We start from the raw sequence: 27,939 nt of genomic DNA on the forward strand, positions 1-27,939 counted from the left end.
GGTACGTAGGCAGCCGTCATAAGGCGCAGCCCCAATCTTATCACGTTCCACTTTTAGAAGAGCGAGAAGACCACTTACCACAGACATTTTCAACCATTAATTCCACCTAACTCACCTAACTTGCCTAACTTGCCAAGCCACTCGCTAGAACCTCACGCTAGAAGCTCATGGTTCTAACGAGCTGGGGGGCTAATTGTTGGGGTCAAAATCGGTCACGACGGAATCAATGTCTGAAAGTCCGTAAAAATCGGCATGAACATTTTTACGAAAAGTTATCTTCGTAAAGAAATCTTTACGAAGAGCCTTGCGGTAAAATCTTATTCTAATCTCAATCGAACCACTAAATACCGATTTTCCGAAGGCAACAGACACATATCCAAATCGGCCACGGAAAAGCTCAAGTATGGCCATCGGACCACACACAAGCCAAGCTCGGTCGCTACGTAGCGACCGCGCACGCACACGGCTCGGTTGCTACGTAGTGACCGATCTCAAGCCAAGCTCGGTCGCTACGTAGCGACCAAGCTCCACCCAAGCTCTGTCGCTATGTAGCGACCAAGCACGTACACGGCTCGGTCGCTGCGTAGCGACCGAACTTTCCCAAAACGTCGGTACGAAACGAATCCATGCATTCTCGTCTACTCTTTAATGCTATCTCCCGTAGGCCATGGCTAAACCATTCTTTGTTTCTCATCACTTGAAGTCATCAGTCAAACTTTATGATAAAACCCGCGGGAAGTTTGTTTTTATCGAAGAAACCATAATAAACGTTTCGAGTCAAAGACGGCCCAAAGAGGCCTAAAACGCAACTCGAATCCCACTTAAGATTTCTTAACCAAAAAACCCATAAGCCTTATGATGGTTTATGCTTGGTTCGTAAGGCAAGATAAATGTCAAGTTTCCGCGGATAAATGTGAAGTTTCCGAAGATAATCACGAACATCGGGAAAATTGGAATATCTCCATTTTTGAGCTATGACGGCTTAAGGGCAGAAGGGGAAAGGCGCAAACCGACCTAGGAGCAGGTATATAAGGAGTCCTAGGCGAGAGGCAAAAGGGGACTCTGGGCACTTAGAAAGTTTGAGGCATTATTCTCGACATGCTCTGTTTCTATGACTGACACCCGATTATCAGATGAACGCGCACAAGCAGTTCGATCTCTTGGTTCACTCCTGAACTACGTTCGGCTTGAGCCTCGAAAGGGGTACGTAGGCAGCCTTTCATAAGGTTCAGTCCGAAATCAATCAAAACCATTTTCGTATCTTTTCTGTCTACTATTATCGAGCTGCGACTCAACTAGGTTTAAGGTTTTAGGTCGCTAAAACTAGGTAATTCGCTGACAGCTCTTGCGGCCGAAGCTTTTATAATCTCTTGTAATGATCGCAACGCTCTTACGCGGATTCGAAATAAGATCTACCTTTTCTATAAATTCGTTTTGTTATCTTTTCATATTTTCCGCATTTATTTGGTCACTTGTCGTTGGCTCTCGCAGAGAATCCGGGACCTCAGGGAAAGTTAGGGTTTCCTGACTTTCCTCCGATTACGGAAATCGTCGGTGTGAATTTCGGTTCCCACAGCAGTACAAACACAAGCTCTGATCCAGGAGATAAAGTCTCTTGGCAAGTTGAAGCCCTCCAAGCACGAGAATAGGAAGTCCCAAGATAAGGTATCAAACGCCTTTGCTATGTCTACTTTTATTGTAATCCTTTTGGGGCCATTGACTTTGTGATAACCATTTATGAGTTCTTCTGCTAATGATGTATTCTCCACTAACAAACGGCCTTTGACAAACGCCGTCTGACTAGGTACAATGAGAGGCGGCAAGATGGGCTTTAATCGCTTTACTAAGAGACGGAAGACAACTTTGTAGAGAGTATTGAGGCATGAAATCGGGCGGAAGTCTGTTATCAGCGAAGCTCCAGTGTGTTTAGGGACCAACGACAAGATGGTGCTATTTGTTGTTGCTGGCAAAAATGGAGAGTAGAAGAAGTGCTGAATAGCATGCACCACCTCATTTCCCACAATAGACCAATATGCTTTATAGAACCCAAAAGTAAGCCCATCCGGCCCTGTTGCCTTGTTGGGATTCAGTTTGTACAACACTTTTGTGATCTCCTCAAATGTTGGAATAGACATCATCTCAGCAGTGAAGCTCTGATCACTACGGAAGGGAGGTAGAGACTGGAACCATTCCACAGTAGATATAACACCAATTCGCAGAGTCGGTTTTGGACCGAGGATGCTTGTGAAATGATTGATTGCATGAGCGCTCATGTCCAGAGGGTCTTCTATGACTGCCCCTGAGGGAAGTATGAAGGATCTGATAGTGTTGTAGCTGAGGCGCGTTTGCAGTACCCGGAAAAAGTATGTTGTGTTCTGATCTCCCTCTTTGAGCCAGTTAATCCGTGATCTTTTCTTGAAGTAGCACTCTTCACTCATTCTGAGGAACAGCCAGCGATCATTTGCTTGCTTCTCCAGTTCAAATAGCTGTGTTGTTGGAGTCTGCAAAACCTGTACCTGCAAATCTTGTAAAACAAGGTTAGCCTCACACACTCTTTGCTGAATCTGAGAAAAATTATTTTTATTAAGTTGTTTTGAAGCACTCTTTATTTGTTTCTGTTTCCAGAAAAGAGCTGTGAGGATCCAGGCAGTGCCTCCGGTTTGTGTCCAAGCTTCAAGTACCACTTGATGAAACCACGGGTGTTTAGATAGGTAGTTAAAGAATTTAAACGGGCGGGTGCCAGAGATAGGGATTTTGTAGGCTAGGTTGAGGAGGCAAGGGGAGTGGTCTGACATAAGTGATGGAAGGAAGAAGGCTGAGCAATCAGGGAAAAGGTTAAGGATGTGGTTATTGATGAGCAAGCGATCTAGTTTTTTAGCTATAGGTTCCTCAGGCCTTCGGTTAGTCCAGGTAAACAGGGATCCTTGAAAACGCAAGTCAAAGAGACCCATTTGAGTGAGACAATCTTTGAACTCGATCATGGCTGGGGATAAAGAGTTTACGTCCAGTAGAGAGTGCTCAGCCGGATGCAAGATCTGATTGAAGTCTCCACCTAACATCCAGGGGGTGGTAGCAAGGGAGAAGGTTTGATAAGTATTCAGAAGCTCAACCCAAAGGTCAGTGCGTTCCGAGCTTTCATTAGAGGCGTAGACTGCCGTGTATATAAAGACTGAGGTTCCAGGCATCTTTATTTCACAAGTAATGGCTTGTCTCGATAGATGCAGGACATGCACAAAAATGTTGTCCTTCCAAATAACAATGATTCTGCCATCGCCGTCTGCCAAGTAATTAGAGGTAAAGTTCCATCCTCTACAGAGCTTTCCCGTAAGGTGGTTAAGGTTATGGGTTTTGATGTGAGTCTCTAGTATAGTACCAAAAGAGGGTTGATGACTCGAAAGTCATTGGCAAAAGGGTGAATGTTTTATCGGGTCATTTAGTCCCCCAACATTCCAAAAAAAAAAAATTGTATTCATAGGGAATTAGTCAATGGCCTCTTCAGGATGAAGAGGGCCATGAGGCACCAAAAGAGAGAAGGGGTTAGAAGAAGGGTCAAAGTGAAAAGTGGAATCAGGTGGGATCGGAGGATTTAGGTTAGAGGATGATGAAGAGAAGAAATTTAGTTGAGCAGTAAAAGATGGGAATTTTTGGTTTGAGGGGCTGGAACGTGGTCTTTTTAATGGAGGTCTGGGCTTGGTGGGGATAAAGGGTTTGGAATGAAAGGGATTAACTGGTTAGAGGACGAAAGTAGGGAATTTTGGTGAGGCTTTTGCTGAGAGGGTGTTGTGTTTGTGGTATGGCTTTTTATAGCAGGTGAGGATTTTACAGGATCGGGAACAGGGGAGGCAAGAGGAGCAGAGGAATCAGTAGACGGAATAATAGGGGCAGAGTGTACATTAGCAGAATCTGTGGAGGTTCTACGATTATTACAATTATTAGTGAAAATATACAAAAAATGAATATACAGCTTTCCAAATATATTTATAAAATTATGTAAAATAATTTCAAATTGAAAAATTATGATTAAAACTCATTACATAGTTTGTTTATCAATATTTTATGAGAATTGTACAGATACGCATAATTATCTCTTGAAATCTTCACAAATGCTCATAAAGGTTCAAATCATGAATGATAAACTAGTTATTAATCTAAATTATTAAAATAGAACTACAGATAAGATTTGACCCTGATTTTTCCTAAATATTTACAATCTAATGCCAGTGATCTAAATAAGGCCATTTTATCAAGACTAGCTATTGACTCGTCTGTTTAAGAGTTGAGCTTGTTCATTCTGTTTCATTCATTCGAAATTGATTGTGAACTTTCTTGAGTCTGTAACATCTCTGTAACTCGTTTGATCCTTATCGTTTGAAGATCTTTCTTGTTTACGATCTTCTACATCTGGATTATGTTTTGTTGTTTCATGAACGGCGAAGCGATTCAAATAACGAAATCAACGGATCCTCGTTATTAGTGGTATCAGAGCCACTCTTCCTCGGAGCGGTTGGTAATTGTTGATCGGATTCAATGGTGGAAACTCGTGCGCAGGCGGCGTTGAAGGAGTCGACGTTGCGAGAGGTATTTCATTATGGTATTTATATAAATCGACTCGTGAACATATCAATCACAGCAAAGCCGGAAAATGAATTCACCATTGACCCTCACTTTTTCTCGAGAAGTCCGCCGTCGAGAAGATGTTCCAACCACCAGCAGCTTCGGGTATCTTAACTGTGAGGCTTTCTGACGCAGTCTGAACATAGCATAGAGAGATTGGTCATTTTCTTCGTAGTTTTAGTTTCCAAGTGTAAATCTCCCTCTACTCGGTAAGAAATTTCTTAGTTTGTGTTTTTCCTAATGATCGTAGCATATCTCTACGTTTTCTTTGCTAATTATTTAATTATTTTTCCCCTTTAGTCTAATGTAATAATTGAGGGGTTTGGTTGGTTTCAGTGGGTGAACAAATCGTCTGTTTCTTTTGTTATTGTCCAAATTATTTATGCTGATCTGTTGGTGTAAGATTAGCTGTTCTGCTGATCTCTAACTTAAATTTCATGTCTTTTTCATTTTCTCTCTAAGTTTAAGGTTAGATGATGTCTAGAAGGTTTGGCTTTGTCACAGTTCTTATTAGGCTTCCTTGGTTTGTTGCTAAGTAAAGAAAGTTTGTACCTTTTGTAGCCAAACATGGAGAATCCAGAGGTTTCTTGTGATGATGATGATGAGCTGCCATTGAGCCACATAGTAGATGTGGAAGATTTTAGAAGCTATTGTGCTGATGAACAAGTATGGTCTAAGGAAAGTGATAATACAGCATAAGTAGCCGAGGATGAGGAGGAGGAGGAAGAGGAGAAAAGAGATGAACTTGGGGGTGAATTCTCTGTTAAGTTGTTCTTTAAAGGAGTTTCAATAACCGAGAGAGGAGATTCAAGTTCTGGTTATTCAGGAATTGGTGTTATATTGAAGAGATCAGGAAATTTTGAGTTGATTCAGGTCCAGAAGAAGCTGGACTTTTACGCTGAAGAGTCTGTAGCAAACTACGTAGCTTTACTATATGGTCTTACAGTAGCTTTACAAAACAATCTCCTCTTTGTGGTTGCTGTAACAGTCTCAGAGTTTCTCTATAATCAGGCAAGTCGCTCTTTCAAATGGTTTAATCATCTCTTTTGTAGCTTTGTTGTTTATATGAAAATGGCATTGATGAGTAGTGAGGAGAAGATTGAGATCCCTATCTTGGTAGCTCTGAGAGAAAGGATGTTGGAGAAAACAAGTAACTTTGATGGGTTTGTTCTAAAGATTGCTCTTTTATGTGATCATGACCAAGCTCTAAGCCTGGCTTAAGTAGCGGTATGTGATCTTCAAAATTCTAGAGCAGACGGTAATTGTATTGCTTGTGGTACAAGTGAAGGTTGATGTGATGGACTCTGAGTCATTCTTTTCCAAATAGGTATTGTCTTAGAAAATGACGCTCTTTCTTTTATCCATTCTGTTTTTGTTCTTTACAAAATTATATTGGAGTTTTTTCTTAAAAATGTGGTACAATTGTATTTTGCCTAACTTGCTTTCATTATTTTTTTATGTTTCTGTCTAAATAATATATTTGCTTTAAAAATATCAATATAAAATGTTAACTTAATATTCAACTTCAATCCCAATATTAATAGTTTAATTTCATAAAACCAATAAAACAAAAACTTTCATATTTTACAATTTAATTTTCACTTTGCTAAGTAAATAAAATCACAATAAAAGAAAAACATAATCTCATAGTTCATAAATAGACGCAAAACACAATGAATAAGACACACAATTGTCAAAACTTATGAATCTATAACAAGAACATAAACAATTATGTTTATGATAATATTAAAAGTTAAAAATATGAATACAGCCGCGCGGGTGCGCGGATCAAAGGCTAGTTGTTCTTACAAGGAGTGCACTTTGGAGCGGTGGTGAGCTTGATAAGTTTGGTCTTGAAGACAGGATTTTGCTCGAAAAAGTTGACCGGACGGAGTTCAAAGCCACTAGACAACGTAGGCATTGTCGGAAAATCTTCTTGACATGGAACATGGTGGAATCCGACAGTGTACCACATCGCTATATCTTTATTCTCTATTTTTCTATTCCTGTAATTAACATTCAGTTACACAATTTTAGTCGCACAAAGATAAATTGTCATAAAATTGTTTATTAAGTACACAATAATATCTAAAACTTTACGTAAGAACTGTTACATGCATACAAATTTGTGTTGGTTTTATAAATTGTAAACCTAATATTTATATTTCTATAATTAATTAATTATTAGTGAACTTTATGTTTGTTATTTATTATCAATCCCTGAAATTTCTAATCCAAAATAGCATAATTTTTATGTCAAGGTCATTTGAGTAGACGAAAATAATATTTCTTATATATTAATTGAAAAGCATAACAACCAGGGTCGAAGCCAAGGCAATGACTATGGTGGCAAGTGCCGCCATAATTTTATTAATATTAACAATATTGCATGTAAAAATTCACAGAAATCAGCTAGATGAGATGGTCTAATATTGTTGTGCACCCATTATGTCTCGTCTTCGTTCACTTTTTTGTCAATTATTAAATTCTTGCACCCACTAGAAATTAATTCTAGATTTGCCCCTGATAACAACATGTTTTGGTAGCTACGTATCATCACTAATATGATTCTTACAATCCTTAGAAAAATAATTGGCATATCTAAATATATATTATACTTTTATTAAATTAATTAATAATTATCAAAAAATGATTACTAGGGTACAAAATAATATTCTCTATTCTTTACTTAAGTAAAAGTTACGAAATTACCAAATATGAGTAACATATTACATATATATGACAATTATGATTATAAATAATAAATATTTGATAACAATTTTTGTATCATTCTTCCTTTTTGTTTAATTTTATATTGTTAAAATAAATTAAACAATAACATTAATCATATAATTAAAAATTTTAATTTTTTCGTATATATTATATTTGAATCTTTTAAAATAACTATAAATTACTAAAAATGGTAAAAGTCCCACACTGAAAATTTTGATCAATGATTTAACATTTTTTTGTTCAAACAAGACACAAATGATCATAAAATCGTATGAATATGAAGTTGCATTTAAGAGATATTCTTATTATATATATATATATATATATATTTAATATCATTTATATTAATTTCTATACCATATAAAAATACATAAATATTTTAATTTCAAAATTTTCATTAAAAAATTACTGAGATCTTAATATTTTAATATTAAATTTGCATTGAAAAAATCACACATTAAATTTTTTGTTACAACAAATATACGAATGTTAATAAAATCGTATGAGTAGAAGTCTCAATAATAAATATTTATATTAATATATACTATATATCTATGTCAATATCACTGAAATTAATTATATACCATATAAAATAAATAAGATGATTTTTTTATTTATATATCAAAATATTATTATAAATAAACAAGAGATATTGATTTTGATTTATTTGTATACTCTAATATAATTATATATATACTAACACAAAATAAATAATAATACATAAAAATGGTTATGAGCTAGCTAGCTAACATGTTACTTTTGCGCATTTTAATGGATGCAATCATGCAAAAGAGTCAAATTATAACATATTAATTAATAGAGATGTATGTAAGTTACCTTTGGGACCATACAGCCAACGTGTCGTCGCCTTGGCTACGGTCGGCGTACAAACCGCTAGCCCAAATCTCCGACTTGTTATAGGGGGTGATCCATACGTTGTAGTTGGTAAATGCTGCCCGAATTTGGGGGCAATCATCATGGGTTAGAAGGGGGCCTGAAACCGACCCAGGAAGTAAACAGTACCCAACCTCATTGACATGCTTCGTTTTCTGGTTAGGGTTAACCACCATCAGCTCCTCCGCTCTTAGTCCAAGTTTCACCCGAGCCTCTGCCTCGGTCTTTGCAATTTTTCGATTCGTTGTCCAATAGCTTTTTCTCGGTGTGCCGAAAGATTTTGAAGTCCTCTTCGTCACAATTTTGGTACGGAAAATGAATTTTCCTTACCATCGACGCCAAGATCAAGACTGAATGTCACGAAATGGTTGTGGTTGACTGCGACGGTATTATCTGCGACAATGGTCCCGTAAATATCGTCCTCTTTGATTTCTAATGTGTGAACATATTCCACTGTGTTAGTGCATTGACAACCGAGTTTTAGAAGCCGAAGAAAAATAACTCCTCGAGATGTCCATATACCAGCCGTGAAGTATTACATGAAATCGTACAAGAAGTGCTACATGAAGTGAAGCTGTGTAGCTAATTTGAAGACTGGAATTGGAGCCGACTTAGAGCTGAAGTAAATACTACTTGGAGGGCTGAACAAGCTATGATTTACCTTGGAGAAAAGGCAGATCATCAAGGAAAGATTTCCAAAAGACTTTGAAAAAGGATTTGGAAATATTTCATAAAGGAAGATATGGTAATATCTCTTCCTTGGGAAGTTGGCTAAGGCAACCCACGAAATCTACAAGTATAAGTAGAGAAAGACGTGCCTAGGATTAGGTACCACCTCAAGAGAAGTGTCGTAAGCATAAGGGTTTTGGTGTCGAATGAGAGTAGACACAAAACATAAGGGCTAGGGGTCAAAGGGGTTCTTGGGTTAGTTTGATCTAGGAACGTGTTAGGCTTGTGTCTCTGTCTGAGTGTGACATGTTAGTCAACTCGGAAGAGAGTTAATAAGACACTTTATCTATGTAAAGATAAACTTTCATTATTATCCTGCTGTAATACTTTGTAAAATAAATAAAGCATTGTATTTGTATGTATTACTTTCTGTTTCAGACCGTCTTGCACCTTCGCACTGGTTTAACTTCTAGAACACCGGTCAAACTGACTTAGGTAAGCACAAGTGAATGTTAAGGACAAAAATATAAAATTGTTGTGTATGGTTCAAAGCAAAAAAGTGACAACACTAGAACATATGGAATTATGTTATGGGGTCAAAAGTAATATTTTCTATTAGAACAGAATAACTATATAGAACTAACTTCATTTAACGTTTGATTTACGGGAAACGTCATTGAATTAAATTATTGTTAGAGATTTTTAAAAGTACTTCAGTCATTACTTATATATTAGACAGTTTATTTAAAAATGCACAATCACACATGAAATAATTATACTATTATAATAATATGCATTAGGTTTAGATATTACATATTTTATCATAAAAATGTTATAAATATGTTGACTCTTATTATTTGAATAACTAATAAAATTAGTATTAATTATTAAATTATTATAACTAAATATTAATTAAATTTTAGTTTTAGTTTAAAATAAAGAATCTTTAATATTTATAAGAAATTACATTAATTTAATTTAAAATAAATTAGCTAACCCATATTGTTATAGCGGGTTGAAACTAGTAAACTACACAATACATTTATAAGAAAATAAAAGAATCAACATATCTTAAATGTTTACATCCCTAAATATTATTATTTTAAAACAATTAAATATGAGAAAATCACAAATTTTGTTAAGAAAATAATTCCGCATTATTGAAGGACACCTCTGAATCTAATTCTTTTTAGATTTGGAATCTTCAATTTTTTTATCACATACATTATATGTTTACCTATAATTTAATGTTCCATATTTAAATAATGGAAAATCATTTTTTTAAATGTTTGATAATAAATACATGAAAATATATTGATTTTTCTCTATTAAAAAAAAAGAAGTACACAAGGAAAATAACCTCAATTTTGCGTAGGAGTGGACAAAAAATCCAAACCGAACCGATCCAAACCGAACCAAAGTTAAACCGATCCAAACCAAACCGTGCTCTTTACATAACCCAATTGGTTCATGTTTTACTCAACCCGAATGGTTTGGTTTGGTTTGGGTTCAAACCGACCAAACCGAACCAAACCGAACCAAACCAATAATCCAATATATATATTAACATATTGTAAATTTTAGTTAAAGTTTCGTTTTCCATTTTTTCTTAACTTCTATATATTTTAAAAAAAATCCAAATATGATTCAAATAATCCTAATACCTAAATATTGTACCGAAAACAAAACCTAAAAACTATAAGCATCTAAATCATAGCCATCTCGTTTCGTTCATCTTCTCCAATTTTCCTTCTCTAAATTATGTAATAAAGTTATTATAGGATCAATAAAAACAAAAAGGTAGATGCAAATAGTTTTTTAGTTAATAGGTTTTGGAATGCTTACAAGTCTTTGTTACGCTAATTAGATTACAAATAGTCTGATTTTTGATTATTATGTATTTCTTCCTTTGACGTGGTTAAGAGTTTTGTCATCGAGCTTTAAATTGTTTTTTGTTTCATAGATTTTTAAAGAACCAAACTAAATCTAAACCAAACCGAACTAAACCGAACCAAACTAAACTCAAACCAAACCTAAACCAAAGCTACTTTGGTTTTAATTGGGTTGACTTTTATAAAACCCAAATTAACCAAACCAAACCAAACCGAACCCAAACCGAACCCGAAACTAAACCGATATGCCCACCCCTAATTTCGCGTGGGAATACAAGAAATGCCACTCCATTTTAACTAAAACATAACACATTCATTAATAGATATATAAAATTTTGCCAACTAAATCTACTCTATAGTATAAGAGAGTAAATCAAACCTCGCCAAAAATAACACATTGAAACAGTTCGATATTTTAATAGAAATCCGTTTTGCGTTTATCGTTTGAGAGACTATAAAAAAAACTACATACCATATTTTGACCAAAAAAAAGAAAAGAAAACTACATACCATACTTTAAACCGGATGTAATGGAAATGTTTACAAACATTTTACACAACCATGACCACCATTTTCCATTTACTTTATGCATTCACTTAGAGACAAAGGAGATTCTACCCTCTTCTCTACTGTCTACCAAATATATTATATACCAGAACCGTAAAAGTCATGTTAACAAGGTTGTAAATCGATTGAAGTTATGATTACTTTATGCATTTTCTTAGACCAATATAGAAAGGAATTAATTCTACAATCTTGCTAATTTGTAACTTCCTGCTTGAATACAAAATTTCATTATACCATTTTGATATATTCTTGATCTACAAATAATATACACAAGTGACAATCTACAGTTATGAAACCAAATTATATACTCTATACAATTCAAATTTTAGTTATTGTCTACCAAACATATGATATACAATAACCGTAAAATTCATGTTAACAAGTTTGTACGCAATTGTTTTTTTTTTTTAAGTTTGTACGCATAACTTCAGTTTATGTTTGATAAAATGGTAATTTTGTGGGATAACCTTACTGAGAGAGTAATATTTAACAAATGACCATGTAATAAAGTGAAGTCTGGATGTGACAATTTTGGATAGAAATGGACCAAATGCTTTTTCTTTGTGTGGCGTGCATCTAAAGTGATTTCTAAAATTATACTATACGATATCAATTATGATTTTTAGTACATGAGGTTAAAAAAAGAAAACGGTGGAAAAGATGAGAAAACAATGGATGCAATGGTAGTATAGAAAATGAAGATATCAATGATGAAACAACTGTAACGGTTGTTGTGTTGAAGCTACAAATATGATAACAAAAAACACAATATATATTGTGTCAAATTTATTCTATAGGTTTCATATTGTATAGAATAAAAACAGTACATTGTTCATCTTTTTCATTCGGTTTATTAAATGACGGCGACATAAAAAGTGTATCAGACGAAAGTGATGGAGAAGAAAATGATGGCTATGACGCAATAACCGAGGTGGTGGTCGTGGATATTCCTTGTTTGGAAACTCGCTAGGCGCTATGCGTGCAGTACACCCAAACCTAGTAATTTATTGAAAAAACAGAAAAAACTCGGAGAGTACGCGGGGAAATTTTTTTTGTATTTTTATATGTATGATTCTTTCTTTCTACGTATAATACAAATTTTATGTATAATACATGTTTATGTATAAAGCATTTTATAGATTTGTAATAAATTTAAATATATAATTGTATTTTTCATTCACAAAATATAGTGTTTCATATATTCTAAAGAATTGTTTACTTTAAATGTTCCTCAAACTACTGGGATTTGTTTTTAAACTTTTATATATTTATAATAATCTATATATACAACGTTGTAACTTATCAACAATAAAGTTCGCTGGGTTAAATGGTAGAAGCTTGTTTTTCAGCTGTGGGAACACGAGTTCGAGAGTCTTGTATGTTTTATAATTTTTAAATATTTTTGAATGAAGGATAAACATTTAATTTCACACTTGTCTTCTTCGTCCCTTCCACTACAGGATTAACCCTAGCCTCCATTACAGCTTTATTGCACTTTTCACTTGTTCTTCCACTACAGGATTAACCCTAGCCTCCATTACAGCTTTATTGCACTTTTCACTTGTTTTTATTATTTTTGTTGATTTTCATCCGATCTTAGTAAAAAACTTGTGGATTTTGTTTGATAAAAAGATTTGAGCACCAATACATGCTTTCAATTTTCAGATTATGAATAACTCGGATTCCAGATTTACTCGCCGATTTCTTCGATTACGCGGTCAAAGCCGGGAAAAGTTGGGTCAACGCGTAACGCCACCGATCAGCACCAATACACCACGGTGGGTCTCCGAGTTCCGTATTCTCGGACGAGTAATCGCCTACTCGGACGCGTTTTTGAACAAGGTGGATATTATAACTTGAAGTGATTGAGGAGGGAAAAGAAAATGAAAGAAAAAAAGGAGAAAGAGGAGAATGGAAAAAGAAGAATAGGAAGATGTTCTAATTTTTACACTTATATTGGCCCATTAATTTACTTATAAATTATCTCTACCCATTAGATCTATTTATACGTAAATGTAGATACCAAAATGGATTTATATTAGTGAAATTAGATGTTTTTTTTTGCGCCATACACATACATAATAATGTTTTTAAAATATTTTATTATATTATTTTTTACTTAATTAATTTTATTCAAAATTTTAAAATATAAAGCAATTATTTGTAATTGAGATTCTATATATTTTATGAAATTATTAATCTACAATGGCAGTTAGTTTAAATAAACAAAATTTATTTTGTTTTTCTGAAATAATAGTTTTTATACATCTTTTTATTTTTTTATATTAATCAATAGATTTACCAGATTTTTTATAATTTATGTCATCATTTTCTTTTTATAGTAATTATAGACTTAAACAATTAGTTGGCAAATAATATATTATTTAAAATAAATGATATAATTATTTAAAAGAAATAATATATTTTTTGGCCTGAAAAGAAATAGTATATATTTTTTAAAAAATTCTGTAAATGTAGATAAAACTTTGTAGATATAAAACATAAGTAGGTTTGCATAGAAATTTTATTTGCAGAATTAAAAATACTATAAAACTATTCACATATGTTTATCTATATTTTATTATTTTATATCTTAAACATGAATTATAATACAATGTATATATTATATTTAATAAAATCATAAATATGAGCGGTAAATAAAATAATTTATTCATAAACCTTAAATATGATAAACTTCCATTAAACAAATGAATATTTTAATTTTTTGTTTATTAATTTATTGAGTTTGCAAGTTTATAATAAATCAAATCTAATATTATATTTCCTATGTTTTATAAATATGGTAATGCCATATACTTATTACCTTATATTTTATTTCTATATTTGAAATATGTCATAATTAATTTTATGTCATGTCATAATTAAGAAAGATCAATGTCACAGATTTTGTTAGCCATATCATCATATTTTTTCTTAAAGTGATCATAGTAATAATACGTGTACAAATCACTTGTAAATAATGTCTAAGAGATAATAACACAATAAACTATTTGCTGACCAATATAACATATAGTATATAATATATTCTATATGCAGTTCTTAAGTATTGTATTTAATTTATACTGTTGTTTTGTTATATATTTACAAATAATAACAAATGTAATATATTAGTGTTCTTAAGCACTAATAAAATAATTTGAAATTTGAAAGTATCTACTAATAATAAACTAATTATTTATAAGTAAAAATTCTATACAGAGTATATATAAAATGTATTAATATTTTTCTTCTTTTATTTCATGCATATTTATAGATAAATAATTTTCCAATGCAAAATATATAATTCAAATATATATAAACAAACAACTAATTCAGTACTGCATATAAACAATAATAACGTTATGTGGAAACATGTCATCTAAGCAAATATATAATATGGGTAAATGATATTAATCTATAATATCAAAATTGATAAATATTAATTTTTAAAACAATAAAAACAAACACCCGCGCACTAGTTCGATTTTCTTCTTTTTTTTTTTTGACTAATTTTGAAGTTCGATTTTCTAAGGTAAACATAATACGTTAATGTATGAAAGCAGTTGTAATCAAAATCAAAAATTGAAAATGGAAATGATAAACAGTTAAGTTTTCAAATTAAAAAATTAAATTGGAAAATTTTCAAAAACTTTACCCCACTTTGATGGAACCACTAGGTTTGAACTCATAGTCGACTATGTGGTTGTAGTTGCCCACTGTTGTAACCATCCGGACTACAAGACTTACATCAGGTCTCGCTTCAGTGATCTGCAACAACATTTTACGTAAATATAACTATTTTATCATATTAAATATCACTAAAAATTGTGCAGTTTGCGAAGATAGATTTCATAATATGATATTATAATTTATTACGTTTAACCCGGGAATCTCAGTTTCCATCTTGACTTGCAAACACACCGTCCATGAAAGCATCATTCGCGGGACAATCGTTATACGGCTCAAGAGACACCGTGGACTGACCACAACCGAAGTCACCACAGTCAAGGTAAGTTATAGAGTACCAATCATCACTCACCGGGACCATGTAGGGTACGAACATCTCTGACAAACGGCCTTTATATAGGACTTGCCGATACTTATTCACGTCCATATCGAAAATGGACGCGAGAGAGATGACGAGACCGGCTCGAACGTCGAACGACATGTGAAACCCCCAATTCGCCCATCCATTCACCACCATTCGAGATCGTATAAATTATTAAGTATGTCTATTTTTTATTCCACGATTTATAGGTACTATTATTTTGTTTTAATTAAAATTAATTGCGCATACCTTTTAACAAAACATAGGTATTTATAACTGTATATGGACCAATAATTGTTTATGTAACATCAATAGTGCAAATACCATAAGAAAAGAAAAAATAATATCCTATAAACATGTGACATATCCCACAATGAGCCATATCTTCAAATAGTCTCTCTCTCTCTCTCTCTCTCTCTCTCTCTCTCTCTCTCTCTCTCTCTCTCTCTCTCTCTCTCTCTCTCTCTCTCTCTCTCTCTCTCACGAAAATGGAAGAAAATCTATACAAAATTCCCAAGAATTTTCAAGAGTAACTAATCACAAATTTTTTTGCAATAAGTTTCCAGTGTATACTTCAAACAACAAAATGCAGAAGCATACTTCTAAGTAAATCTACACTTATTAGTTAACAACCTAATCAAACAAAAAAAATTCTTAGTTCCATAATTATAACACATTAACTTTTGAAATTCATCCAAGACCATTAAGATTTACTAACACACACTGTAATATAATTAAATCGTGAAACAAATATGATGAATAGACTTCAACTGAAGTCAACATTTGTAGACTTACAAAGACGTCTACACTAATTATCTAACATATAGTCAAACCAAAAATTTGTAGTCTACTTGGCATTGGCTTGATGCACAAAGGCGTACAATATGCATCTTAGATAACTCGATCAAGTTCCGCACTTGTCCATCATTCGTGACATGCATAGGAGTCGTATCCGAAGCCATTTGCTGTAAACTGACGTCTGGTAAGGAATACTCCACCATCTTGATTTTCTTGTCCAGATCATAATCTTTTTGTGCCATTTCAACAAGTTTACCATATGTACAACCATCATGCACAAGGAACATTCTCCCTTTTCCGATTATCGACCACAAACTCCCACAAAGAGCCTTTCACTACTCATTTTCCCTATACAACAGGTAACTGAACCATTCCCTACAAAAAGAATACGGTTTACAAAATTAGCGAACAAACATTTCTTATTTGATTACAGAAGTAGACTTACAAATACGTCTACACTTATTAGCTGACAACATAGGCAAATCAAAAATTTGATAGTTTCATAATTATAACATATTTTCTTTTTAAAATCACTCAAGACCATTATAATTAACTAACAAACACTGTCAAATAAAAAAATCTTTGAAAAAACTTAATGTATAATGCTCAAATCCAATTTTATAGATTTTTCCACGCAGACTTCAAATTCAGTCTAAAAAAATAATAGACATTCTTTTCAGTTTACATTTGTAGACTGTCATGTAGGTCTACAATTTGGGTTAGTTTTTGCAATTGCAAAATTCACGGGTTATTATTTTCATTTAAAAAAAAGTTGTGATTTTATACGTGTGGACTTTCTTTACAGTCTACATTTTGAAAATGTTAGTTTTTGCAATTGACCAGAATTCACCTAGGATTTGACTTTCAAAAATAAACTTCGTACGCAGTCTACATTTTAAAATTTTTTTGGAACATGTTAGTTTTTGCAATTGACCAAATTTGACTTTCTACGAGTATATCGAAATAAACGTCTACAAATGTGTAGACTTCACCTGAAGTCTACTCTCAAATCCGATGGATGAATTAGTTTTGCATTTGACAAAAATAAAATAGTAGACTTCATATGTAGTCTACGTTTTTTTTTTTTGAGATTAGTAGACTGAATATAAAGTCTGCATATTTGTTTTTTTTTGGGGTTAATTTTTAACATTTTAGTCAAATACAAAACTAACATATTCAACGAAGTCGAAATTTTGATCAAATGTAAAACTAACATTTTGTAAACTTCCCATGCAGTCTACATACTGTAGACTTCCGATGAAGTCTACTATAAAAAGTCAAAAGTTCAGTCAAGTGCAAAACTTACATCTTTTACGTAGACGTCCTAATAAGTCTACCTAATTTTTTGTTTTTGTTTTCAAAGGTAAACATGTAAACTTCTAGGGAAATCTTCTTTACAAAAGAAATTATTTTGGTCAATTGCGAGACTAACATGTGCGTTGACAAGTAAACCGCATCGTAAGTCTACACATATGCGTAGACATAAAAAATAGTCTACAATCGCGACACAGATCTGAAAAGTGACGAAAACCTTATAAATAGTTACTTTTTCCAGTGTAAAGCTCGTTTCCACTCTTTTCCACCGTCCAAGCCCCAAATATGAGCAAAAAGAAGCATTTTTGACGATTCACAACTGAATAAACTCGAAAATATGAAAGTTGTGCTTATGAAAATGAAAGTTATGAGAGTTTTTGGATGAAAATGGATAGGAAATGTGAGAAAATGAAGATTTGTTGGTTTGGAAAGAGAAAAAAATGGTTAGAAATTGAATTCTTGAGCTTTTAATAGCTCCGAAATAGTAGTCCATGTGGTTAGAAAATTGATGATAATGGCGTTGTTGTAATTAAGAAGAAATGTCTAGGGTGTAATTGGTTTTTTGTCATTTTTGAAATAATTGAGAAATTAAATAATAATGGAAATTTTGTAAATAAATCGAAAACATAAGGAGTGTTTGGAGATTTCATGGGTGAATAGTAATGACAAAAAAAAAGGGTTGTTTTAGGTTTGCTTTGAAATTTTAGGTTGTTTTTAAAAAACTCCCTTAATGTTTTAAGTTTTAATTTGTTTTTTGTATTTATATCCAAATAAAACTATAGATTTAAAGTGAATATGATTATATAGGTTTTTATTATTATTTTAGTTGTAAAATTTCTAGTTTCAAACAACATTTTATTTATGAAGCAGTTTTAAATGTCTTTTATATGTAGATATTTTAAATTTTCAAAATTTCAAGATCTGGATCTGATGCAATAGACTTCAGCAACATATTTCATCAGCATAATTTATCGACAGACTTCATTGAAAAACTTCATTAATAGTTCTTTCATAAAATATTTGATCTTAAATTATTTTTGATGCGATATTATTTTAAATTTATGTGTATTTTTTATAATTGTAAATTGTAATTTTAAGCTATTATAAAACATAAATTGTATATTTTATATCATTTTAGCAATGATAAATTATTTAGGATTTCTAAATTATTTAAGTTTTAAGAAATGTTAAAATGGAAATTATAACAAAAAAAAAGTTATAGAGATAACACACAAATTTATATCATTATTTCAAATATAACAGATTTTCAGAATAATACTAGACTTAAATTTAACATAACTAAAAATCATGTTTTTTTTTTAGCTCCCACTAAAAATCATGCTTAAAAGTTACAAAAATTCATGTTTATAAGTACAACATAAAAAATTCAAAATAATACTTAATTCAAGATAACAAAAAATATATGAAGCACATAAGCAAACATAGACAGAGAATGTTCTCAAAAAATTAATGAGATCAGACGTAGTCTGTTATCATTACCTACAAACATAAAGAAACAAGAATATTGTTAATATCATCTCATATTATAAAACATTAAGTCGTAAAATTCATTCATAAACTCCACAATTGACAATACACACAAATGAACAAGAAAATCTTAAAATTTCATTGGAATTTTTATCAAAATGCAAGTTTATTAAAAGTAACAGGGAATACTTCATATGAAGTCTTCAGACACTAGCTACAAGCATAAAGAAGCAAGAATATTTCTAATCTCGTCATTATAAATACTAAGTTATAAAATTTATTCAGAAGTCCCACAGTTGACAAACACACATGAAAGAACAAAACATCTTAAAAATTCATATTGAATTGAGAGAAAATGAAAATTCACTAAAATTAATGGTGAAGACTTCACCCGGAATCTTCTGGAGGTGACTACTCAAGAAATAAAGACAAGAAAACTTCAACTGAAGTAATAAATTCTTATTCTGCATACTTCTTAGGAAGTCTCGCTTTTAGGTAATTTTTACAATTACATATCAACGAATCAAAACTTTTTAAAAAGTCTGTTCAATGAATATACTTCTTGAGAAGTATTCATTTTTGTAACTTATTAGGGGGCTTTTTGCAAAAGTGACTCAAAACTTGAAGTCAAACAGAAAACTAACATTTTCTTTTGACTCCTTTTTTTTTTGAGATTTTAACCCCACACCTGCATTTTATCTACGAAAATGCCATTAACATTTTTTTTTTCTTTTTTTTCGAAAATGGCTTCTTTACTGTCTCAACCTCATCTTCTTCAAGTATTTACAATATTGCCACTGCAATGAATAGTGGCAACAACCTTGTACGAACTGTTTGGAGCTTTTAATGCCCTTTAATGCACGTAAATCTCTTTACACTCTCTCTGTTTCAATTGTTATGAACTAAAAACAACATTTCTTTCACTTTCTCTCTATATTCATCCAAAAAACTCAAGCTTTTGATTCAAAATATGGGCTATGGTTGACAGAGCTATATTTCTTTCGTTTTGACTTACGGTTGCTTTCGTTTGAGGTTCTGGGTGGTTGGAGAAGACCCTGTGTGCAAACGAAGTCATCTCACCTAGTTTAAGGTACGAATTTGAATTTTTTTTCAAGATCTGTTCGCGTAGAAGACTTACTAGTAAGTCATCTGTATGTAGAAGACTTACTGATGAGTCTTCTGGTCAAACGGACGACTTAAATTAAGTCGTCCAGCTTTGTTTGTTAAAGAAAAACACTCCAGACGACTTATATATAAGTCGTCTACGAGAAACGGTCTAGTTTTGCATTTGACCGAATCGTGTCAGATCTTTGACTATTTCTGGACGACTTATAATTCAGTCGTCTCTGGGAAAGTTAAAATTTCAATATTTTATGAAAACTTGACGACTTACGTGTAAGTCGTCCTAGGTTAGTTTTGTAATTGAAAAATAAAACTTCATAATTTAACTTTAACCAGACGACTTAATATAAAGTCGTCCCTCCAGAAGACTTAATTTAAAGTCGTCCGGGGAAAGCAAAGTCGTCCAGAATTTTTCCCAATTTTCTGGTCAAACCTTGCTTATCCCGGACGACCTTAAATTAAGTCGTTTAGCTGGACGACTTTCATCTAAGTCGTCTGGAGAAAGTTAAATTTCAAGTTTTATTTTTCAATTACAAAACTAACCTAGGACGACTTACACGTAAGTCGTCAAGTTTTCATAAAATATTGAAATTTTAACTTTCCCAGAGACGACTGAATTATAAGTCGTCCAGAAATAGTCAAAGATCTGACACGATTCGGTCAAATGCAAAACTAGCCCGTTTCTCGTAGACGACTTATATATAAGTCGTCTGAAGTTTTTTTTTTAACAAACAAATCCGGACGACTTAGAATTAAGTCGTCCCTTTTAATTTTCAATTGCAAAAGTGACCTCTTTAGACGACTTACCTTTAAGTCTTCTGGACGACTTAATGCTAAGTCGTCTGCGGCAATGTTTATTGAACTTCTTCATTTTCTCTATGTTTACTAATGTGTTTTATTTTGAATATTTGCAGATGATTTTTCAGTTACATGCAGTGTATGGAGAATGGTTGTTGAGAGATTTCCGTTGGGATTTTGTGGTTGATGATCTCAAAGGAGCAAGATTGTTTTTATTGAATGAAGATTCAACACATGCTGAACTTGTTGCAATGGCTCAAGAAGATTATAACCTGGACATGAGAACAGTGAGTGTGGAGATTAGCTACTCATTACCAGCAGAAATGATGATGGCTCCAGGCAGTCTTCCCATTCATGTTACAAGTGATAGACAAGTTCGAAACTTGCTGGAGATACTCAAAACCCATAGAGTATGTCTTTGTGTATCAAGCCGCAGCAAGGTCGAAACGGTTTCAGAGAAAAGGGATATTGATGAAGCTGGTGAATGAGAAAAAGATGTTGGTGATAATGATGAAGCTGGTGAATGGGAAGAAGATGTTGGTGATGATGATGAAGCTGGTGAATGGGAAGAAGATGTTGGTGATGATGATGAAGCTGATGAATGTTTTGAAGATGTTGGTGATAATGAGTTTGTTGAAGATGAAAATCAAGATGGGGAGGAGGAAAATGGGGAGGAGGATGCTGATAATTCTATTGTTGGTGAAACGGATCAGAATGGTGGGGATTACAGTCTTTATGGAAAGGTTCCAGATGAGGACGAGGAAGATGATGATAATATTTGTTTTGAAGAAATCCAAAAGACATATGCTAAGACAAATGCTATTGAAGGAGGAAAATCGAATGGTACCAGTATCTATGTCAACCAGAGTTTTGTTAGCAAGGGTGCACTGCTTTCAGAGCTGCGGTTGGCAGCAGTGAGGGGCAAGTTTTCTTTCAGATTATACAAATCAACGAAAACTCTCGTTGTGGCAACATGTCCGGTTAGCTATTGTGGATGGAAGGTCAGAGCGAGTGTCAAACATGGGACAAACACGTTTTGGGTAACAAAGTATGTGGAAAAACATTTATGCTCAGCGGGAGACCGAATCGCTCAGCGGAGACACTGTACTCCGAAGTATGTAGGTAGTCTTTTCATTGATCGTGTTGGAATCATTGATGGGATAACTCCGCAGCATATCACTGATGCAATGAGGAACATGTTTGGCATGGCGCTTGATTACACCACTTCATACAGAGCACTGTTATATGCACAAAGATTGGTGAGAGGATCAGCAGAAGAAGGGTATTCGCGTCTGGCATCATATCTCGAGCAAATCTCCATTGCAAATCCTGATTCTATCACGGCGATAGAACTTGATTCTATGAAAAGATTTAAGTATCTATTTCTCTCTTTTGGAGCTTCTATCAAAGGTTTTAAGTATCAGAGAAGGGTCATTGTGGTGGATGGAACTCACCTAAGTGGAAAGTATGGAGGAACTATGTTAGTTGCAGCCGCACAAGATGGCAATTTTCAGATATTCCCATTGGCTTTTGGGATCGTGGATGAGGAAGATATACCTTCTTGGGAATGGTTTTTCACAAAATTGGCTAGTTGTATATCTCATGACAAGCCTCTGGTGATAGTCTCCGACCGGCACAAGGCCATTAAAAGTGCGTGTGATAAGGTGTTTCCTTGGGCAACCCGAGGAATATGTTATTATCACCTTCAAGATAACATTGTCAAAAAGTTTAAAGGGAAACATCTCATGTACTTGGTGAAAGGGGCTGCTTATGCTCACACGGTTTACGATTTTGACCGGTACATGGCTGAGATACGGAGTGCAAACCCGGAACTTGCAACGTATTTGGAGAAAGCCGACGTCAGGCTATGGTCAAGGGTTTATTGTAAGGGGAACATGTTCAACATAAAAACAAGCAACATTGCTGAATCTATTAATTCCGCACTGAAGCGAGCAAGAGGATTTCCGATTACGTTCCTGCTGGAGTTCATAAGGCAGAAGTTAGGAAAATGGTATTGGAAAAGGAGACAAGATGCTTTGAGTCTCACAACTGAACATAGCGGGGGTGTTGAATACTTGCTGTCTGCTCTGGGACCACCAATACTAGCACCCAATTCCGACATAGCTGTGTACGTCCAGACCTGAAGAACTTGTATAAACCCATCCACGGTGTAACAGCCAGCAATTTCTTTGTTCCACAAAGAGTCCATCAGCACCTTAAACGCGACTCTCCCCCATGGATAATTCTCAAACCGTTCTAAATCCATCACTAGCCTTGCCAGAGTAGATCGTGTAGCGGTTGAAAACTTTCTCCCTTCAATGAATCCAGTGAAGATGGAGAGGTACGCGAGCCGCTTGCGATCTTCCCTGGACCAATCCCCGCATCTCTTCAGTGCTGCTATTATCTGATCAGTAGTTGGCCCAGCTTCCAGATGAACTCCCAACATCCCCCAGAAAGAAACCATCTCTGGGGTAACGTCACATTTTGGTGTCTCAAGGTCCTCGATGTACTCGCAGTTTAGATCAGTGAGGTTTTTAAACTCTAACAGTGAAAACCTCAAAGGTTCTGGACCAACGAGAGACCACATCTCATACTTCTTCTTAATGTCCAGCTTGAAACTGAGCATGTAGTGAACCAGCCTTGAAGCCCAACCAAATCCCTGCTCCTTGAACTTGATGAAAACTCCCAAACTCGACTCCTTGAGCTCTTCAAATTCGTCATCAGTAAGAGCTTTCCTAAGAGCAGTATGCAACTTGCTGTTATCCGTATGATACGAAATGCTATTGTGGGCTTCTGGCTCTTCTCCTGATGTGTATAACCTACGGGGGAGTTCTGGAATATCCATCCTTTTTGTCTGCAAAATAATCAAAGACAACAATATAAGTCCAGACGACTTAGTAGACGACTTAAATTTAAGTCGTCTGGAAAGTCGTCCAAATGGACGACTTATATTTAAGTCATCTACTAAGTCGTCCAGTTGGAAGACTTTCCAGACGACTTAAATTACTTACAAGTCTTCCAGTCGCAGAAGGAGTTGGAGTACTCGTCATTGCGGTTATAGATCTGAAAAAATAAACGTGAAACGGTGAGAATGAGTAAATTGATAGAGACAACATTTTATGTTCATCTTTTCCTCGAGATTGATGACTTAGCGGCGTTAGGGTTTACAGAGAAACGGCGCTAAGGTTTACAGAGAAGAAGCGGCGGCGCTAGGGTTTAGAAGAAGCGGCGGCGCTAGTGTTTAGAGGAAGCGGCGGTGAGAACGTTGGTGACCACGGTGGCGAGGGCGACAGTTTGTTCGGAAATAGTGGAAGCGGCGGCGCTAGGGTTTAGAGGAATCGGCGGCACTAGGGTTTAGAGGAATCGGCGGCGCTAGGGTTAGAAGAAGCTGCGGCGACAACGGTGAGAATGAAGTGAGATAGATAGCTGACGTTGAGAACGATGGTTTGTTCGGAAATCGTGGGAATTCGAAATCGTCTTTGAGAGAGAACTGTTAGGGTTTCTGAATTTCGCGAAAAATGAAACAAAAAAAATAAAAATCACCTTATATATTGGGTAAATAATCCGGTTAGCTTTAAAAGTACATTGGTAAACTTTAAGGTTTGGTCCGGTTTAGACGACTTATTCTGGCTGATAATGTACAACAGACGACTTAATATTTAGTCGTCTGTTTTCAGACGACAAAATATTAAGTCGTCCTAGACCCTAAAATGAACCCCTAAACTAAAATGACTAGATTAACTAACTAACCAGGTTATAAAATCAAATTATACTTAAATAGTGTTTACTATACACAGAAATGAACACGCATAAGTAATTTTAAAAATTTTCAAAAACGGTTTTAATGCTTTCCAAAATCTAACCCTAAGAACACATACAATACTACAACATATGTTGATGAAACATAAACTAAAGAATATCATGACTCACTACTTTCACTCATCTATGCTGAAAACAATTGAAATTTGTTATATCCTAATTTATACCTCCTAAGACATATGTTAATTACATAATTCCCATTTTTCACTTATCAAAATATTTTTTACAAAATTTTTAAATTATGTTTAAGACTAACTGTCCAGACGACTTTCAGTTAAGTCGTCTGGACGACTTATTTTCAAGTCGTCTAAACAGACGACTTGCGAGGGGTAGAAACGTAAAAAAAATTCCGTTTTTTTGTTTGGTCACAAGGGGATAGTTGTAATTTCAATAGCCTTTTAGGTTACTTTTGCCTTTGACCCAAGTTGGGGTATTGTTTTGGGTTTGACTCCAAGTTTTGAGTCACACTTGGCAATTCTCCCTTTATTAGGCTACTTTGTATTTAGAAAGAAATTCAAGTTTTTATTCGCTGATTTTGTTCATAAGAAAGAACATCAAGTTTTTATACTTCTCCAGAAGTCTGCTATGATAATCATGTTAATTTTTGAGTTGGCCGAAGTTTTGTAGAAATTTTACTTTTTCATGGAAGACTTTGGGAAGAGTATATGATTTAATTTTTAATTAATATTTTATTATTTTAAGCAAATCAAAACTGGCATGAGCAAACTTCATTTGACAGATAATGAGATTTCTCGAGAAATCTATTCACGATATACTTCTCCAGAAACCTGCTATGAAAAGTTAAATTCCTATATAATTTTGGTCAAATGCTAAAATAACCTCGATTTTATGCAGACTTCTTAGAAAGGCTATTCAATTTTTTTTTTTGCTTACAAAGAAAAATTAGCAAAAAATTCTCTAGAATTCTGCTAAATGAAACTCAGAAAATGGTGAATTTCAAAACTAACATGTGAATTGACCATGAGACTTCCCCAGAAGTCTTTCTGGTAGAACAGACTTCAGGAGAATTCTTCTGCATGAAACAAATATGAAATTTTGAAAATCAAGTGAATAATTATATAGTTCACGTGAGAATTCATGTTTAACTTTTGCAAGCACCCATGACTTCTAACTTAAACTAAAAGAAAGATATCCAATCGTTAATAACCAACACTACAAGAAAACAACGGTATTCTGACGGACATTCCGACGGAAAATGAAATCGTCGGAATATACCGAGGAATTTCCGAGGAAACACAAAATTGGGTTTCCTCGGAATTTCCTCGGAATATACCGACGGAATTCCGAGGAAATATCAATCCGTCGGAATATTCCGAGGAAATTCCGAGGAAAAATGTGATCCTCGGAAAAAATCGATAAATTCCGAGGAAATATTATAGCCGTTGGAGAGCCGTTGGGGGATTTTACAAAATTCCGAGGAAATTCCGACGAACTAGCCTTTTCCGTCGGAATTCCGTCGGAATTTCCTCGGTCTGTCGGCAGGATTTAAACTATAAATACAAGCACTCCTCTTCCTCTTCATTCACTCCATATCTTCATCCTCCCTCTTACTCTATTTACACACGAATTTGTTTCATAAAAAATATGTCTTCTTCAAATTATTTTCGTTCTTGGATCGATCGACCTCATTTGGATCCGAACACGAGATTGCTTACGGAAGAATACCAACGAGGTATAACCGAATTCATGGGGTTAGTTCACCGACAACCGGAAGCAAAAACAGGTATGTTAAGATGTCCTTGCTCTAATTGTAAAAATAGAAAGGTTATTAAAGAGTGGGATGTTTAGACTCATCTATATTTGAGTGGGTTTACACGAAGTTACAAAATTTGGTATCATCATGGGGAAACTGATTATGAACATGGTAGTACTAGCGAACCTCAGCCAGCGGTTAGATTAGAAGAACCAATTAGAACGGATGTAGATTATGGTGTAGGTACTGAGCAGATGGTAAATGATCATTTTAGAGGGGAAGATTTACCCAATGCACAAGCTAGGAGATTTTATGATATGTTGGATGCTGGAAAGCAACCATTGTACGAAGGTTGCAGAGATGGTCATTCAGCTTTATCATCTGCTACAAGATTGATGGGCATTAAAACAGATTATAATTTAGTTGAAGACTGTGTGGATGCGATTGCTGATTTTGTAAAAGGTATTCTACCCGAGGATAATGTAGCTCCTGGTTCATACTACGAGGTTCAGAAACTCGTAGCTGGTCTTGGTTTATCGTATCAGGTAATAGATGTATGCAGTGACAACTGCATGATTTATTGGAGGGCGGATGAACAGCGGGTTACATGCAAATTTTGTGGAAAGCCTCGTTATAAAGATACGAGTGGAAGAGTTCCAGTGCCATATAAAAGGATGTGGTATTTACCTTTGACAGAAAGGTTGCAGAGGTTGTATCTGTCTGAACGCAAAGCGCAACCAATGAGATGGCATGCAGAGCACTCAACAGATGGTGAGATCAGACATCCTTCAGATGCAAAAGCGTGGAAGCATTTCCAATCAAAGTATCCCGACTTTGTGTATGAGAGAAGAAATGTCTACCTTGGATTATGTACTGATGGTTTCAGTCCGTTTGCCAAGAGTGGAAGACAGTATTCTCTATGGCCCGTCATTCTTACACCATACAACCTACCCCCAAACTTGTGCTTGCGACGAGAGTTTTTGTTTCTCTCGATTCTCGTTCCCGGACCAGAGCATCCTAAGAGATCAATTGATGTGTTTCTTCAGCCACTAATATATGAGTTGCAACAACTATGGGCTCAAGGTGCTGAAACATACGATGTTTCGTGTAAAGAAAACTTTCAAATGCGGGCAGTACTAATGTGGAGAATAAGTGATTTTCCAGCATATGGTATGTTGTCTGGATGGACAACGCATGGAAGGCTATCATGTCCATATTGTCAAGATAACACAGATGCTTTCCAACTAAAACACAGAAGGAAAACGTGTTGGTTTGACTGTCACAGGAGATTCCTACCACCTGATCATCCATATCGTAGGAGTAGGAATTTGTTTACGAAGAACAAGAGGGTGTTTGACAGTCCACCTCCGGAAATTTGTGGGAAAGATTTGAAGATACAACTAAGAGATTTTGGTGCAGAAAGGACGCCAGACGTCGGTGGACATGAGCATTTTCCGGTAGATGCTGTT

General features: G+C 34.4%; 1 long non-coding RNA gene and 1 pseudogene across 1 annotated transcript; one reads left to right on the forward strand and one right to left on the reverse strand.

Annotated features, from left to right (window-relative positions):
* Positions 1-2,819: 2,819 nt before the first annotated feature.
* On the forward strand, positions 2,820-6,064 carry LOC125591394. Its single transcript, XR_007327386.1, has 2 exons — positions 2,820-4,823; positions 5,176-6,064. It is a non-coding gene; the product is annotated as an uncharacterized LOC125591394 (long non-coding RNA).
* Positions 6,065-6,149: 85 nt separating this feature from the next.
* The window catches only part of LOC106413492, a 37,322-nt pseudogene continuing 15,532 nt past the window's right edge, over positions 6,150-27,939 (reverse strand).

This window comes from Brassica napus, chromosome C8 (assembly GCF_020379485.1).
Source record: "Brassica napus cultivar Da-Ae chromosome C8, Da-Ae, whole genome shotgun sequence".
Lineage (NCBI taxonomy): Eukaryota > Viridiplantae > Streptophyta > Magnoliopsida > Brassicales > Brassicaceae > Brassica > Brassica napus.